Source organism: Petaurus breviceps, unplaced genomic scaffold, assembly GCF_028583685.1.
Source record: "Petaurus breviceps papuanus isolate PSGF00001 unplaced genomic scaffold, PetGlider_PUasm1.0 126, whole genome shotgun sequence".
NCBI lineage: Eukaryota > Metazoa > Chordata > Mammalia > Diprotodontia > Petauridae > Petaurus > Petaurus breviceps.
The window spans coordinates 1165288-1182919 of record NW_027185655.1 but is presented as its reverse complement, the minus strand read 5'-3'; the positions used below and the strand labels follow the sequence as shown (position 1 = coordinate 1182919).

The following is a 17632-nucleotide window of genomic DNA, read 5'->3' as shown; positions in this document are numbered from 1 at the left end:
CTATGATTTATTGTTTGACAGATTCATTCTTTAGGATTAGATCATTTAGTTTCCGACTAAATTTTAGTCTATCTTTCCATGATTCTTTATTACACATAATTTTTATTGCATTATGATCTGAAAAAATTTAATATTTCTGCCCTTCTGCATCTGATTGTGAGGTTTTTATGCCCTAATTACATGTAGATTGTTGTGTACTGCTATGTACTGGAGAAAAAGGTGTATTACTTTATATCCCCATTCAATTTTCTACAGAGGTCTATCATATCTAACTTTTCTAAAATTCAATTCACTTCCTTAACTTTTTCTTGTTTATTTTGTGGTTAGATTTATCTCGTTCTGAGAGGGGCAAGTTGAAGTCCCTGACTAGTATAGTTCTGCTATCTATTTCTTCCTGTAACTCACTTAACTTTTCCTCTAATAATTTGGATGATCTACCACTCGGTACATATTTAATATTGATGTTGCTTCATTGCCTATGGTACCTTTTAGCAAGCTATAGTTTCCTTCCTTATCTCTTTTAATTAGATCTAGTTTTGCTTTTTCTTTGTGTGAGATCAGGATTTATTTTTACCAGCTTTTTTTTTTTTTTTTACTTCAGCCGAAGCATAATATACTCTGGTCCACCCTTTTACCTTTACTCTTTGTGTATCTCTTTGCTTCAAATGTGTTTCTTGTAAACAACATATTTATTGTAGGATTCTGGTTTTTATTCTACTCTGCTATCCCCTTCTGTTTTATGGGAGAATTCATCCCATTCACATTCACAGTTATGATTACCAATTATGTTTTTCCCTCCATCCTATTTCTCCCCCTGTTTATAATTTTCTCTCTCCTTTCACTCTGTTCCTCCTCACCAGTGATTTGCTACTGACCATTGCCTTCCTCAATCTGCTCTCCCTTCTGGTAGCCCCCCTCCTTTTTCCTTCCCTTCCTACTACTGCCCTATCTTCTATCAGCCTCCCACCCTTGCATTTCTTTCCCCTTTCCTCTTCAATTTCTCTATAGGTTAAGATAAAACTTCTATAACCACCTGAGGGTGTTGAAGAAACTGACTAAGGGATTTTTTCAAGGTCACACGAGTCAAAGCTAAGATTCAGATCCATGACCTTTGACTCCAAATCCAGCATCATTCCCACTTTCCTTAAAGCAGGTAAATTTTGGACACATGTATGAATTGTCATAGGAACATCAAGATGAAAATTCTTGTATCATAGGCAGTGAGTGGGAGATACAAGTCTGGAGTTCAGAAGAGAGTCAGGGCTAAAAAGCCAAGTTTTGCCTCTTTTTATGTCCCCAGTGACTACTACAGTGCCTGTCACACAAGAGGCACTTACTAAATCTTTATTGATTGCTATACAGAAGCTCAGGAGCTACCCTGTTAGAAGCCCCAACTTCTTAGTGTTATCTGGAGTAGTCAGTCTGCCCATCAGACCATCAAGGCAAGTGGGAGTTGGGAAAGGGGTACCAGAGGGAGAAGCTGCTACATTATTATTATTATTTATTATTATTAAAAGCTGTTTTTTTTCTCTTTTGCTATCTGCTGTCTCTATGTGTGGACATACACACACACATATATACACATATGTGTGTATACTTCACATATATATATATATTTACTTATCTATGTATGTGTCATTTGCTTTTCAGTGGAATATAAACTCCTTGGAGGGAGGAATTGTTTTATTTTGTTTTGTATTCCCAGTATCTAGGACAGACACAACACATAGTAGGGACTTAATAAAGGCTTGTCAAACTGAAAACGTAGGGTGGTAGGGGGAGAAGCTCTTGACATGGCGAATGGACTGAGAAGATATTTTGGAGGCAGACGGAGTGTTAGAGTGAGCTTCAGATCCCACCTTTGGGAGCTACCACCCTGTGCTCAGTGTAGGAATCTGTTGGAATTTGACGTTGTTGTATTAAGACCTTTTTGCTTTTAGACAAATAAGATTGTATCAGTATTCACTAGGTGGCGGTGTTACCTCATGTTTCCACCAGGAAAGAGATCTTAAATTGGCCCAACAATTATATGAATATTGAAGACAGAAGTTTGAACATTGATACCAAGCTGATGGAGTTCAAAGCACTATGATTTTTGACTCGCCCTACTTGTGATGGGGCTCAGGACCTGCCTTGCTAGGAAGGTTGTTGTCTGTCTGGAGCCACGTCAAATCTATCCATCCATTACTTGGGTGATTAAAAAAAAAAAAAGAATCATGTAGAATAAAGCCCAGGGATTTCTGCCATCTGGGGACCAAACTGGAAGAGTGAATCTTCCCTGAGGAGATAGTAAAAAATATAATAGGCAGTATTATAATTATGTAGTGCGCACAAGATGGGTTTTGAACTTTTTGGAAATAAATGTTGCAGGCATGGGTTCTATTGCCAAATAATAATAATAGCCAGAAAAGAACTATGCGTTGTGGTTTCCTTCTAATCCCTTCCAATTCCTCACATACAACTGAATAATTTTAAGGAAAGCGGGGAAAGAGCCCACTTTTTGGGGCAAATTTGGTATGCGGAGCTCTTTGAATGAATTGGAGAAAAACAGGAAGAGAAAGTTTCAACAATTAACTTGACTTTCAGAGTACACCTAGATGTCTGGGGGAAAGGGAGACAGTTCTGTTTCTAGAATAATTTCAAAATTGTGTCATTGAAACAAATACAAAAAGAGGGGCCCAATGGCTAGTCCATATCCATCTCATCTGCTGAATAGGACAATAGATGTAAAGATTTTTGTATTGAGATAGATAAATCTTCGATGCTTTTGTTATTGAGGTATTGAGACAGTAGACCAAGAGCTGGCCTAGAAGCCCGTAACAACACCTTGGTTGCCTCTCACACCTCCTAACTGGGTTGACCTTGGACAGGTCACTTTGTTTCTCAGTGCTCTAGACCAAAGGCATCAAACATGTTGCTGGACCACAGCACTCCTGAGTTCTGCCCAAACAAGATTAAAATGTAATTGGAAAATATTTCACAAAATAAATAAAAATACAATTAAAATAGATAGCACTACCTTTTACAACTAAGGCAGTATGTGGCTGGATCTTTGTGTATGGTTTCTTGTTGTTTTTTGGTTGTGTTTATATGTATGGCTCAGCAGCCCCTGTTTCTAATTGTTTACACCATGGCTCTTGGAAACTCTCCAAAACTAGGTTGCCAAAAGGTGCTGACCTTCATTCTCAGAGGGAATTTCTTCATTCATTAATTCCCTAAACCCGTGAAATCATGGTCCCGTCCTTATTCCTTTTATTGTCATCATCATTATTGTTATTATTGAAATCAATGAACCTGAGTTCGAATGCTGATTCTGCCATTTAGAGTTTGAGTGATTGCTGACAGCTTGCTTATATGGTCATCAGTTTCCTCATCTGTAAAATGAGGTGTTTGGTCTAGATGGCTTAGGGGAGTTATACGATTGATAGAACCCTGAGAGGCTTGAGGTCAGGAAACTGAGTTCAAATCCTGCCTCAAACATATATTAACTGTATGACCCTGGACAAATCACTTAACCTCAGTTTCCTCATCTGTAAAATGGAGGAGTTGCACTGGCTGGGAATAAACTTTTATATGGCACCTGTGATGGGCCAGGCACTGGCCTTACATCCTTACAACAGCCCTGAAAGGTGGTTGCTGTTATTATTCCTATTTCACAGTTGAAGAAAGTGACTTGTTCAAGGTCACACAGCTAGTAAGTATCTGAGGCTAGATTTGAACTCAGATCTTCCTGTCTTCAGACCTGGCACTTTATCCACCTACCCACCTTTAAAGATTGCCTCTAAGGTTCCTTCCAACACTAAACCTATGAACCTATTTTTGATTTTATTTCTTGAAAAATGAGGCTTAACAGCCAGATTTGGGGTGACAATTGCATTTAATCTTATTTTATACTGATGTTGTTTGTTTTCTTCTCATCTCCCTCCCCTCAGATCGCTGACACCGCCTCCTCCTTTTTGCCTTCTCCCCTACCTCTCTTTGTCCCTACTTCCAAAGTTCTACATTCTACTTCACTGGAATGAAGAAAGATGGGACGAAGAGATGGGACTTTCAGGTTCCTCCCCCTTCCATCTTTCCTTTAAAAATTCTTTGTTATAGGGGCAGCTACATGGTGCAGTAATAGAGCACCGGTCCTGAAGTCAGGAAGACCTGAGTTCAAATCTGGCCTCAGACACTTGACACAATTACTAGCTGTGTGACTTTGGGCAGTCACTTATCCCCAATTGCCCTCCAAAAAGCAAAAAAAAAAAAAATCTTTGTTATAAGAGATGCTTCCCTGGGAAGGAGAGGGAAAGGGAAATGGGAGTAAATTTATAAGATGTGAAAATGATATTGATAAAATTTTATTAAAAAAGATGTCCGTTGAGGAGGCCTCTTTGGGGAGAGGAGGGAACAGAGCAGGAGTAGACTTGAGGGTAGCGTGCCCAGAGTTTGACCTAGGAGGGAAAACAGGCCATCTGGTAGCAGCTTCCTGCTTTAACTCGCTTTTATTTCTAGCTAGACGCTAAGCTCTGATGTTTCTTCTGTTTTAGGACGGTGATTTAGTTCCAGTGCTCTGGGGCAATGCCCTGGTCACCCAATCTCAATTACATCTCTACCCAGTGGATTTTGTCCTCTGATTTTACAGAGACTAGCCTGGTTTATGAACAGCAATGGAGGTGTAGGTCTGACCTGGGATGGCCCTAGCAGGCTCTGACATGGCAGAAGGGAGAAGGAGCTTTAAGAATCCATATTGGTATTAGGACTACTTTTGGCCTAAAGGTTTTGCTCTAAGGTAGAATCAGGAATTCATCTTTGTCCAGGATTTCTGAGGCCATTGTGGACTTCACCTAGAGTGTACCTGAACCCTTCAGAGCTAAGATAGTTTTCTGGGAGTCTTTCAAAACACAAATAAATGAGAGAAAACCCTAAAGGCTCTTAGTGACTAAAGCAGTAAGTGGCTAGACCTGCTCACCTACAGAGGGTGGGGCCATTGTGGTCCAAGTGGTGGCTTAAATGTGTATGTGGGGGTTATGGAGGCAAGAAAGACTTCATAGTCAGTCAATACACATTGATTAAGCAATTACCATGTGTCAGGGATTGTGCTAAGAGCTGGGAATACAAAGGCAAAAGACAGCCCCTGCTCTCACTGTTGAGGGTTGACAACTTTTTAAACCTAGCTAAGGGATTCTTCTGAATTCTTAATTGAAGCATTTCAAAGTGTGGCCAGTTTCTTAGGTGGGAATCATGAGAACCAATTGGCGTGATGGGAAGAGTTCTGAGATGGGGGTCCCATGACCTTTGAACCATGGTCCTGGCCAAGATCTCGGCTGATTCCCTGAAACTTTTTTGGACATTTGTAAAATGACAGGGTTGGCTCTAAATTCGATGATCTTATCATCTCCAAATAGCTAGCATTTTTACACCCCATAAGAAACAGTAGAGTTTAGCGCAGAATGTGATCAGAGCAAGAAGAATGAAATAGAGCCTCAAATCTTTTTAAGGTAAATCCATTTGTACAGAACACAGAGACCCCGGGTACAGGAGGGGACCATGTCCTTCTGCTGGGGAGGGAGGAGCTCACCAGGAGCACAGCAGGTAAAGAAAGGAGACACACACCATCTAGCAGCTAAGTGTTGCTAAAGTAGCATGTGAAGGAAGGGGAAAGGGATAAGCATTTAATAAGCACCTACTATTACTAGCTGTGTGACTTTGGGCAAGTCACTTAACCCCAATTGCCCTCCAAAAAGCAAAAAAAAAATCTTTTTTATAAGAGATACTTCCCTGGGAAGCATTTTTATTTTTATTTACAAGTATGATCTTGTTTGATCCTCACAACAACCCTGTGAGGTAGGTGCTAATATTTTTTCCATTTTTGCAGTTTAGGAAACTGAGGCAAACAGAGGTTTTTTTTTTTTTTTTTTAAGTGACTTGCCCAGGATCACACAGCTACTAAGTATCCAAGGCCAGATTTAAACTCAGGTCTTCCTAACTCCAGGTCCAGCGCTCTCTCCATTGTATCACAAAGCCACCTAGAAGGAGTTTAGGTGCTCTCTAAATCTGGTGCCCGGGTCAAAGTTCTGATTGCCCTGCCCACCTAGTTACAGCTCTCCTCAGGGATGAGCTGTCTATCCCAGCCTCAGGAAAGGGGAGGGATGCATGGTCCTAGGCAAAGTAGAAAACACTTTTTTTTCTAAGGTGAATGCCTTAGGGAATTGGGGACTTTGTCTGGCATTTTCTCTTTCGCCAAAAACATGCAACCAAACTTCTTGGTTTGCGCTTGGACAATTTCCTTAACCTTCCCTGGACAACCTGTAGAAGGAGGGGCTTGGACTTAATAATAATGCTGTTGTTCGGTTGTTTCTAGCCATGCCCAACTCTTTGTGACCCCATTTGGGGTTTTCTTAGCGAAGATACCAGAATGGTTTGCCATTTCCTTCTCCAGTTCATTTTACAGAGGAGGAAACTGAGGCAAGCAGGGTTAAGTGACTTGCCCAGGGTCACACACCTAGTAAGTGTCTGAGGCCAGATTTGAATTCAGGAAGATGAGTCTTCTTGACTTTAGGCCCACCACCCTATCCACTGCACCTCCTAGCTGCCCTATATTTATATATAGTATTTTTGAATTTTTATATAGTATTTATAAATTTCTATATAATATTTATGAATTTCTATATAGAATTTATAAATTTCTATAGCACTTTAAAAGGTTTACAAGGTTCATGGTCAATATAATCTCACTGGATCCTCACAACAACCCATGAGCTAGGTGCTATTATTATTCTCAGGCAGAGGTTAAGTGACTTTCCCAGGGTCACACAACTAGTAAGTGTCCATAACAGGATTTGAACTTCGGTCTTCTATGTCCCTTCTGATTTTCTAGTAGGGCAAGATGGATTTCTATATCCCAGTGCCTGTATATCTTATTTCCTAGTTGCATGTAAATAATAATAATAATAATATGTATATTTTTTAACATTTGATTTTAAAACTTTGATTTCTAGATTCTTTCCTTTCTTCCCTCTTCAAGCACCCCTACTGGGAAGACAAGAGATTCAATATAGATTATACATGTATAGTTACACAAAACGTTTCCATAGTAGATATATTGTGAAAGAATAACTATATTTCTCTCCATCCTATCCTGCGCCTCCCCCCACTTATTCTATTTTCTACTTTGACCCTGTCCCTTTTCAAAAGTGTGTGCTTCTAACTGCCCTCTCCCCCAATCTTCCCTTCCTTCTATCATCCCTTCACTTATTCCCTTCCCCCTACTGCATTATATTCTTCTCTCACTTCTTAATTTTATTTTTTTAGATATCATCCCTTCCTATTCAGCTGCTCCTGTGCCCTTTGTCTATGTATACCCATACACATATGTACACATACTTACATATGCATTTATACACACACATATACCCTCCTATATAAACATATATACATCCATATATATACATATTCCCATCAACTATCCTCATACTGAGAAAAGTCTCATGAGTTACAATTATCATTTTACCATGTAAGAATGTAAATAGTTCAATTTTAGCAAGTTCCTCATGATTTCTTTTCCCTGTTTACTGTCTCATGCTTCTCTTGTTTCTTGTGTTTGAAATTCAAATTTTTTATTCAACTGTAGTTTTTCATCAAGAATGCTTGAAAGTCCTCCATTTCACTGAATGACCATATTTTCCCTTGAAATGTTATACTCAGTTTTGTCGGATAGGTGATTCTTGGTTTTAATCCCAGCTCCTTTGACCTCCGGAATATCATATTCCAAACCCTTTGATCCCTTAATGTAGAAGCTGATAGATCTTGTGTTATCCTGATTGTGTTTTCACAATACTACACAATACTCAAATTGTTTCTTCCTGGATGCTTATAATATTTTCTCCTTGACCTGGGAACTCTGGAATTTGGCTATAATATTCCTAGGAGTTTTCTTTTTGGGATCTTTTTCAAGAGGTGATTGGTGAATTCTTTCCATTTCTATTTTTCCCTCTGGTTCTAAAATATCAGAGCAACTTTCCTTGAGAATTTCTTGAAGGATAATTTCTAGGTTCTTTTTTTGATCATGGCTTTTAGGTAGCCCAATAATTTTAAAATTATCTCTCCTGGATCTATTTTCCAGGTCAGTGGTTTTTCCAGTGAGATATTTTACATTGCCTTCTATTTTTTCATTTGTTTGGATCTGTTTTATAGTATCTTGGTTTCTCATAAAGTCATTAGCTTCCATTTGTTCCAATCTAATTTTGAAGGAATTATTCTCTTCAGTGAGTTTTTGAAATTCCTTTTCCATCTGTCAAATTCAGCTTTTTAAGGCATTCTTCTCCTCATTGGCTTTTTGAGCCTCTTTTGCCATTTGAGTTAGTCTATTTTTAAGGTGTTGTTTTCTTCAGTCAGGTTGTTGGCTCTTTTTTCATGATTTTCTTGCATCATTCTCATTTCTCTTCTCAGTTTTTCCTCCATTTCTCTTACTTAATTTCAAAATCCTTCTTAAGCTCCTCCATGGCCTTTAACCAATTCATATTTTTTTGGAAGCTTTTGGTGCAGGAGCTCTGACTTCATTGTCTTCCTCCTGTTCCATGCTTTCTTTTTGTCCCCAAAAAAGGATTTGACAGTCTGTTTGTGCTTCCTCTGCTTGGTCATGTTGCCAGTCAATTACTTGACATTTGAGCTCTTTGCCTCAGTAGAACTGTGCTTCCAGAGAGGAGAGCTTTGTCCCAAATTGCTGGGGTTTTCACAAATGTTGTCAGAGGTTTGAGGAGGGTGCCCTCTCTACATATACCACGCTGGCAAACTGGCATTTCTCACCCCAGGACCATTGCCCAAGAGAGAGGCCCAGATCCAAGCAGTTTAAAACAAGAGTGATTACCCTTGGAATGGTCGCTTGGTCCCTCCTACGATCTGTAGTCCAGGAGCTCCTGAGGCAGCCATGTGGCAGCCACCATGCTTCTGCTGCCTCTTGCCCCAGGGGCAGGGGCCAGACTGTGCCCTTCCTTTCCAACAGAGTTCCTACTAACCTTTTGCTTTCTTTTTGGCATTTATGGCTTAAAAATTCTGGAATCTCCCACAGTTGCTGTTGATTCACCCTCCTGAAGTCTGCTCAGCCCGCTGATGCCTCCCTGGGGCTAAAACTTTGGGCTAATGTAGGACTGGGCCTGGCTCCCAGCATGCTGTGATGGACCCTTCCTGCCACACTGATGGGCTGCTTTCAGTGGGAGATTTGTTTCTCTCTGTCTCTTTGTGGGTTCTGTAGCTCTAAAATTTATTTAGAGTCATATTTTATAGGTATTTGAGGTGGTTATGGGGGGAGGACATGAAATTTCCTGCTTCTGCTCTGCCATCTTGGCTCCACCCCTGCCCCCCCTCCCCACCTTTGGTCTTCTTGACTTGATTTAGCACCACCTAATTGTCTCTTCTAGCTCTAATGAATCTTTGTGGAAAGTGAGAGTCAAAGGTAGGATGGACTTACTAGAACTTTGTACTAGGTCACCATATTGGATCAGGAGAATATTTTCCCTCTCTTCTCCCTACCGTTCATTCCTCTGGTTCATTCCTCCTTGCCCTCTGGTGTACAAGAGCCTGACCTTTCTTGCCTCTACCTCTCCCTCCTTTGGGAGGGTTGCCAGGTGATACTGAGTCAGATCAGGAAGGTTGTCCTCTGCACAATCTGACCCACTACTTTCCAAATGACCTTCATGTCAGAATTCTTAGTTATGGTTCTGGTTAAAACAAATTTCTGAGTCTAGGAAATAACCCTGGTCCTCAGTTCCATGTAAATCAAACAAAGGAAAAGGAAGAGGGAATCAATTCTCTTTGTGTCTGGATTCTTCTATGGTCAAGGAGAGGAGGAAATCCCTTTGAATTCTGTGCAGTCCTGGTGGTCTTCCCATACTGGAGGATAGCCTGCATGCCAATGGAACCAAGTGGCTTCTGGGAGCAGAGAAGGCTCTTTCCACAGGAAAGTTAGGAACTTGAAGTGTATGAATTAACTGGTTAAGCAGGGCTCATGAACCATGATGTCAGAGGACATAAGTCTTATTAAGGGAGAGCTACTCAGCAGTATGGAGGGGGTATGAGTTTCCTTATTTTCATCAGCTAATAATCAAAACAGTTTGACACTGGACCGAGAGGGCCAACAAACATGGAAACAATTATTGAGTTAAACGAAATGTCCCCAAATTATATGCTGTTTTGCTTTTTTGGATTTTTAAGGTAAAAGCATTTTTTGGAGATCCCATTATAAATTTCTCCCGAAATGACCAAATGAAAGGAAAATGAAAAGACCGGAGGCAAACCGAAGGGCGACGATGAGGAGAGGGATCTGTTGGAAGATACCCGTGGAAACTTGGGTGAGTTGACTCCTCATGACCCACGTGGTGGGCTCCAGCTTCAGTCCCCTGCAGCCCAGCTTTTTCTTTTGGCTCCAGGAGCCAGGTCTACCAGATAGAGCCAAGTCACTGGAGACCGAGGTAGCCCACAGGTTGAGCAGGGAAGGGCATGGGCGAGATGTACTTTGCTCTGTTGACCTTGACTACTCCATGCTTGCTGGAGAATATCACTAAAGCTTCTCCTCCACTAGTGTTTGCATTTCAGCCTAATGACACTGAACAATATGATGACAAAACCATATGTCCTGTTCCTTTCTGGACCTCAAAATGGTGCTGTCTTAGTTTTGGCCAATGGCATGAGTAATAATAATACAAATGCTATATGTAGTAATAATATAGTAGTATATATTGTAGTATATAATGTAGTAATGCTATGTGTTGTAGTAATAATAATACAAATGCTATACGTAGTAATAATATAGTAGTATATATTGTAGTATATAATGTAGTAATGCTATGTGTAGTAATAATAATACAAATGCTATATGTAGCACCTTAAAGTCTGCAAAACACACACTATCCTCACAACAGCCTCATGAGGGATGTGCTATTTTTGACCCATTTTATAGATCAGGATACTGTGGCAAAGTGGTTTGCCCAAGTTCACATAGCTAGTAAGTGTTTGAAGCAGGATTTGAACTCAGATCTTCCTAATTCCAAGCCCAACAGTTTAGCTAGCCACTGTGCCATCTAGATGCCTTTATAATTGGTGAATAATTCTTGAAGGGCCTGTAAGACGGTAAAGAAACCTTCTTGTAGTCATTGGACAAGGGAATGGCCTTGATCTGCTTCTGTCAAACAAGATAACTTCCACAAAGGGAGAGACTTGGTGTTTGATGTTCTGATTAGGATCTAGGGCTTAGTATAAGTATAGGATTAATATAAGAACTAAAATAGTCAAACTTAAGTTACTAGTTAACCTGCATTTATTAAGCTCTTCCTATGAGAGACAGAGAGACAGACAGAGAGACAGAGAGAGAGAGTAAATGGAAGGTAATCTTGAAGGAGAAGTTTGGGATGACCAAGAAAAAATATTTTTTATTCTTTCTTGAATTATTGCCTTAAAATTGTAAAAATATTCCTCTGTTTTGCTTTCTCAAGCAGGAATAGCTCAGTTCTGTAAGATCAGCTTGAGGGTAGCATCAGGCCATAGTGGAAAGTACACTGAAATCTGGAGTGGGAAGATGTGGGTTCCAAACCAGGCTTTATCATTTACTACTTGTGTGATCTAGGGCAAGTCAATGCACCTTTTTGAGCTCCAATTTTCTTACCTCTGAAATGAGGGGGTTGGACTAGAACTTGAAAGTCTCATCTCTCAATCTATGATTCTATGAATTTACATAATTTCCAGCATTAAGAGAAAATACATGTGTATATATGTATGAATGTGTATATGTACAGAGATACATGTATACATATACACACACACATATATTTGCTACCAGAGGCCAAAAGTGCTTGGCTTTATGTATGTATACTTTATTCTAACTTGCAGACATAATATCTCTCTCCATTCCAGTTGAATGAAAGCTCCTTGAGGGCAGAATCTTTTTCATTTTTACCTTTGTTTCTCTAGTGAGGCAGGTGGGTGACTCTGCATATAGAGCAATGGACTTGGAGTCAAGAGGTCTCCAGTTCAAATCCTACCTCAGATTTTTACAAGCCATGTGACCCTGGACAAATTGCTTAACCTTTGTCTGCCTCAGTTTCCTCACCTTTAAAATGGGACAACAACAGCACTTACCTCCCAAGGTTGTTGAGAGGATAAAATGAGATAATATTTGTAAAACATTCACCATGCTAAAGTTTAAAGTGGTATATAGATGTTACCTCTAAGTACTTGGCATACAGTAGGTGCTTTGATCAGTATTTGCCACTTTGAACTAGATTAAAAATACATGTTCTAAGACCAGCTCTCTAATAGGCATCCACAGTGTTAGAGTGAAATCCCAGGTCAGCATCCTTGCCCCTCTCTACCTCCATCCACATTTAATTAACCTGATTGCCTGCGCTTCAGGCAATCTGGTTGATGGTGGTCACCCTGAATAAGCAATTTGTTAAAAATGATTATAAAAAGGTAGTTAGGCGATGCAGTGGATAGAGAGCTGGGTCTGTTGGCAGAAAGACCAGAGTTCAAATCTAGCCTCAGATACTTGCTAGCTGTGTGACCCTAGGCAAGTTACTAACCTACTTCCATTTCCTCTGGGGATCGTCCTAGCACCCCCTCCCAGCGTCGCTGAGGATCAAACGAGTTTTTAATATTTGCAAAGCTTTGCACACCTTAGAGCGCCATGTGAACACTGGCTGTTATCATTTCCCTTAAGCACCCGACGGTTGGCTGTTCACTGGAGATCTGCTGAACCAGAATGCCGCGATGCGAGAGGCATTTCCCCCTTTGCCATGGCTCAGCCTTGTCATCTTGTTTTGAAACCTCAATGTTTTCTGTGCGTTTATGAGAACTTTTTGGAACCCAATAGGAAAGTATGCTGCTGCTAATTTAAGCTGACATGCTGCAGATGTGAGCAACATGAAGCCTTGCATATTTCTCCCCTTCCCCGGGGACACGCACAGAACCTTCAAAGCCGTGTGGGAAAGACTTTTGCTGTATTTTACTGTCAGTAAGGATTAGATCCCAGGTGCTTGTTCAGAGCAGTACACTGCTCTCCATCTACCGGACAGTGTCTGGATGACAGAAATCCATTTGGACTTGGACATAAGCTCATTGCTTCATTATCTTATGGACCGACGCAGGTTGTCGGCCGAATGGGAAATTGCTGAAAGGCTCCTGATGAGCCCGTTGGAAGGGTTTTGACAAGAAATGCTAAGCATCTTACTTACTGAAGACACTTGCCGTTCCTAAGGCGGCAATTTTGCCTTGACAGATTGATCAGCCTCGGCTTCTTTTTATTTTTTTAATTTTTTGATGGATTGATTTTAAAGACCCCAGTTTCAGCAGTGGCCAGAAGTGGATTTCTGTGGCCAAGATGTTCAGACATGGCCATCTGTTCTCTTAGGTACTGACTTTGCCAAGTAATCCAATCCTTTGGCACCAGATGGTTTGTCATGCTCTTGGTTGGAGAATGACTTTGGAAGAGCACCCCCTGAGATACAGGAAAGGGCTAAATCAGACACCTGACATGCTCTCTACTCTGTCACTGAGGGAACTCTTCATCAACATTAACAGCCACGCTAGTGACAATTGGAATTTACTAATTAGCAACAGCAAGGGGATACTTTATTCTGAAAATTCTATTGGATGAGAAAAAGGGAGAACTCCTCCCTAAAAAAAAGAGAAATGAGAGAAACCCTAGATTTTCTTGATCAGAGCCTGAGTCCCAGCATGGCACAGGGCACTAACTCAAAGTCTCATCGCCTGCCTGAATAGCTTTTTTTCCATGCCTGAAGTGCCTTCTCTTCTCACCTCCACCTCTTATCTTAGGATATCGGCTGTAAAGGTTCAGCTTGGGTATCACACCTGGAGCAAACCTTGTATAATAATTGTTAGCCCTCTTTTCTACCTTATCTATTTACGTGCTGTATCTGACCTTTGGAGAGAAGACAAATTTTGACTTGGCTACTCTGATCAATACAATAATCCATTCCAAAGGACTGATGATGAAAAAGTGCTCTCCATCTCCAGAGAGAACTGATGAACTCTGAAGTATCCTTTTTCTCACTCTTTTATTTATTTTTTGCAATATGGCTAATATGGAAATATGTTTTGCACAATTTCACATGTATAATTGATATCATATTGCTTGCCTGAGCCAGTGGGTGGGGGAGGGGGTGAGAGAGAGGGGAAGATAACTTGGAACTCAAAATTTTAAAAGGAAATGTTTAAAATAAATAATAAATAAAAAGATGTCTGTTTCCAATAATAATGTTGAAGACAGTTCACACCAGCACAGTACTTCATACATTTTTTCCCCTTTTGGACTGGAACTGAGATTTCATTGGGATCATACACAAGCTATGTACAGATGAGGACGCTTCCTCTGCCAGTGTAGGGGTCACAGGCATGACCTGAACTTGGGTCCTGATGATTCCGAGGCTAGCCCCCCAACCACCCCACTGCAGCCACCTCACTGGAAGCCCTGAGTATGGGGGTGCAAAGTCAGGCCCTGGTGAGCAACTTCTTTGTCTCCCAAGACCTGACCAGCCTGACAGCATATCACCTTCGCCTGTGGTGGCACGAGGCTAAGTACAGCCCCTTGGAACAGGGTGAGAGGTGACACAAACTCCAGGACCTTCAGAAATCCAAGTGACTGGATTATGTTACCCATGCCAGGAGATTGGCTGAGGATGACTGGAGGGGCTCAGAGAATGAGGAAGAGGAGGAAGGTGAAGAAGAGGAGAAAGAGGAGAGGATGGGACATTGATGGAGTCAGAAAGCCACCGAGGTACCATGCCAACTAGTTGATGCTGTTGGAGTGGCTGATTGGACTCCCTTCAGATCTGGAGAAGGAGTGAATCGTGGTGGTGTGTGCTGTGGGGAAAAGTTCCCTTATTGTGACCTCCAAGGGTTCCACTGCACCATACACCAAGAGCCAGGTGTTTTGTCAACAGACTCCTCCCTGGAGGCCATAAGCACACCTCAGTCTGGGAAAAGATGACACAATTCTGGATTGTATTTGCAGTGAACTGAACCAGACCTGCTATGTTCTAGATGTGATGTGTTGGAGGGGACATACTGTCTATGACTGCCAGACTGTTTTTAGATTCTACTGGATGCATTGAAAGTTACCAGAAGAGCAGGGACTTGGAGAGAAAACCAGGCTTAATCCACTTCAATTCATGGGTTTAAAGAACTTCCCAGGGGTGGCCAGGTAGCACAGCGAGTAAGAGCACTGGTTCCAGTGTTGGGATGACCTGGGGATCGAATCCGGGCTCAGACACTTAGCACCCACCCAGAAACACCTGGTCGAGTAACCTTGAGCAAGTTACTTAACCACGATTGCTTTTTTTTTTTTTAAAAAAAGAATTTCCCACATGCCCCTGAGAACCTATTCAAAGTCTTATCTACTGACTTTCCTTTTGAGGTAGATGGGCTTCTCTTCTATCACAAGCAAAGCCACTCCAGCACATGAAGCACTCTATTGGGTCTGGCTGCGCCCATACATGGTATCCGACATCCTTGGCATGATGGTTCCAGCTGGCCCTTGGAACACCAAGCCAGACTGCTCTGTGCATCAACTCTAGCAGATCATTGAACACAAGAGAAGCAAAAAGGAAGCAAGTGGAATTAATCTCCACAAGGCTTCTGAGGATGGACAGTATGAACTGGAGTACCTCTCCACCCTAAGCTGGCCAATACTTCCAGCAGCCAGGCTGAAGCCACAAGCCTCATGGAAAATTGACAAGCTCCTTTTTCCAAGCATCAAAGAAGAGCCAAGTTCCCCTGTCCCTCTTTTTGCTTATTGCTCATGTGATGGAAAGAGGCTGAGGCCTGGAGATTTGACTCAATTTCACCCCATTCTGTCAGATCCATTTGCCAAACTGAGATCACTGTTACCAAAGAAAATGATCTGTTCCTGAGATGAAGACTGCTGTCCAGCAAGACCTTATGAAATTGAAAATTGATACCCCACTTTATTTTGTGTCATTTATTGGCTATTGATTGAGAATTGTATCTAATCAGCATATCAATATTTATGGATCAAATTTGGACTTGACTATATAGGCCTGTATAGTTTGTAAGGGTTTAACTTCCCTATTCCTATGGGCTATAGCCTGTCCACAAAGACTCAAAATCTGAAAGTTTTTGGAAGGGAGGAAAGAGAAAGGAAAAATGAGTCAACCTGGTCATCAGAATGTTTGCCTACCATGAGACTTTCAGGGACGTGAGTCAACTCTGTATTTTCCCCTGTTGCTCTGGGCTTGCCTAGCAAAACCCACCTTTCATTCTTGTGTGACCAATCACAGTCTTCAGTTAGCTTGACATCACTGGACCACTGGACCACTTCTGGTCCCCTATGTAACCAACTACCTAAAAGAACTGCTTTGTCGGATGGTTTCTGGGCTATCGAGGGACCTTGGATCCCTTTTATTGGAAATTGATAGTCTTGCTACTAAATTGAAAATGCTCAGAACTTGTGTCTTAGTTTCTTTTTATTACAGATTTTTATTGCAACAACCTCATGGTAGTTTCTATAGTTGATTGGCATTCAGGCTGAGGTGAACAATATTAACTGCTGACAGTGTATCTCAGATGTGCTCTGTAAATTAAATTGTGATTTTCTACCTCTGGATAGCTGTAAACCTCCCCACCCCAATCAGGAGTGCATTTGGTAACTCATGTTTCTGAAACTAGGAGATAGTGAAAAGTTTTGTGAGGGTTGGGTTTTTTGGTCTTTGTATTATTAGCTCTACCTTCTGAGAAAGCAAGAATGATTTTTTCCTCTTTGGACATTGCCATAAGATAAAATTTCTTTTTAATTGTTGGAAGCTTACAAAATTGACCAAAGAGCCACTTACTTGTGTTGGCGAAAATGTGCCCCACTTCCTGCTTTCTTGTACTTGTCTTCTAAAGTTCCCTACCCCCCAACTTTTTACCAATCTAGTTCAGGGAACCTTCTTCCTTATCTTTAGAGGAGAATTCACGCTTCCGTTTCCCATAGTACTGTTGAGAACAGTACTAGTGATACTTAAAGAAACACAGGTCAGATCTTGTCTCTTTAAAGATGTGGAACTCCCACCAAGTTTACTGTTTAATTCTGAGAATGGTAGTGGGGCAGAAGTGGGAGCTAAGTGGAACCCAGTTACACCCATTCAGGTATCTGCTGAAAGTAGCAGGAGTAGCTGATGCTTAGATGTTTACTGAAGACAACTGTAAAACCTGAGAAAGAAACTTTCAATTTTGCTGTTGACTGCATATTCAAAAGTTTTAGTTTGGTTTTCTTTTGAATTATAAAATCACTTTATGACTCATTATCTATCTATCTGTCTGTCTGTCTGTCTGTCTATCTATCTATCTATCTATCTATCCATCCATCTATCTATCTATCCATCTATCATCTATCTGTCTGTCTGCCTATCTATCTATCAATCTATCCATCCATCCATCCATCCATCCATCCATCCATCCATCCATCCATCCATCCATCCATCCATCTATCTATCCATTCATCATCTATCTATCTATCTATCTATCTATCTATCTATCTATCTATCTATCTATCTATCTATCTATCTATCTATCTATCTATCATCTATCTATATCTATCTATCTATCTATCTATCTATCTATCTATCTATCTATCTAT

General features: G+C 40.9%; 1 long non-coding RNA gene and 1 pseudogene across 1 annotated transcript in view; both read left to right on the top strand.

Moving 5' to 3' along the window:
• The window catches only part of LOC138169363 (uncharacterized), a 58584-nt gene that overhangs the window by 25509 nt on the left and 15443 nt on the right, over positions 1-17632 (top strand). Inside the window, exon 2 of the long non-coding RNA XR_011170332.1 lies at positions 10195-10331. This is a non-coding gene — a long non-coding RNA (uncharacterized lncRNA). The remainder of the gene's footprint in view (positions 1-10194; positions 10332-17632) is intronic.
• On the top strand, positions 14210-17521 carry LOC138169357 (snurportin-1 pseudogene; annotated as a pseudogene).